We start from the raw sequence: 1,039 nt of genomic DNA, 5'->3' as shown, positions 1-1,039 counted from the left end.
TGTCTCCATGCATTACTGCTCTGTATGCTATCGACTAACAGTTATTATTAAACCAAGATATCAGCAAACTCAACGGGACTCTTTTGTCATGCTGGAAGGTAACTTCTTGACCCACATGCAGAAACAAGAGAACCAAGTATCAGTAAAAGATGTTTAATAGGTGTCATGAAATCTGGTGTGAGCATGTGAGATCTGTCCAGGTACACGCAGAAAACGGAATAAAGGCCTGAGAAATAACAGTAAACCTTGTATAATGATTTAATGATGATTATGGTTTGTAACAGGTTTAAAATAATAATACACATGCCAATGAAGGAATGTCTGTAATGTATAATCAAATATATGTTCTGTACTTTTAATCAGCTGAATGTTATAATAATGGAAATTGAAGTTTGAATAACTTGATTGCTGTATAATAATCACTGATTATTAAAGACTAAAGATAATGAGGAAGAAACATACTGAAGTAAAATGTCGACAAAGTAAAACATTGATTATGTATCGTAAGACAAAAATGACTTGGAAGGAGAAACAGTGGAAAATGAGTCATTTCTAAGCAATGGGCGCGGCAGAATCAGAAACAGATGGTCAACGGTAAACAAGGGAAGTACAGGCGATGGGGTAATGAGGAAAGAATGAGTCACAAGGGAGTTGGGGAAGGTTGGGACTTTCCACAGACAGTGAGACGTAGTGGGAAGGTTCTAAAGTGATGCAGCCCTGCCCCGAAGACTGCCCTAAGTTGAGAGGGCTTAAAATGTGGAGCTCAGGAGAGAAACGGGGTTCTTCGTCCGCGGTACAGAAGAGGAGCCAACAAGAGGAAGCAGGCTAAAGACCAGCAGAGGACTACACCCCGGGACCAAGGGAAGCTCAAAGACTTCACACCGCCAAGAAGGGACTAGTTCCACCAGCCACCGACCCTGGTTCCAGATCCAACCAACTCCTCTGCCTCTACCCAACGCTCTCAACTCTGTTGCAGCCGACTTGGAGAAGAGACGGAGGTTATTAAATGACAAAGATTCTGCACGTTAGAAGGACAACG

This window comes from Poecilia reticulata, linkage group LG8 (genome assembly GCF_000633615.1).
Source record: "Poecilia reticulata strain Guanapo linkage group LG8, Guppy_female_1.0+MT, whole genome shotgun sequence".
Lineage (NCBI taxonomy): Eukaryota > Metazoa > Chordata > Actinopteri > Cyprinodontiformes > Poeciliidae > Poecilia > Poecilia reticulata.
This window is presented reverse-complemented; position numbering follows the sequence as displayed.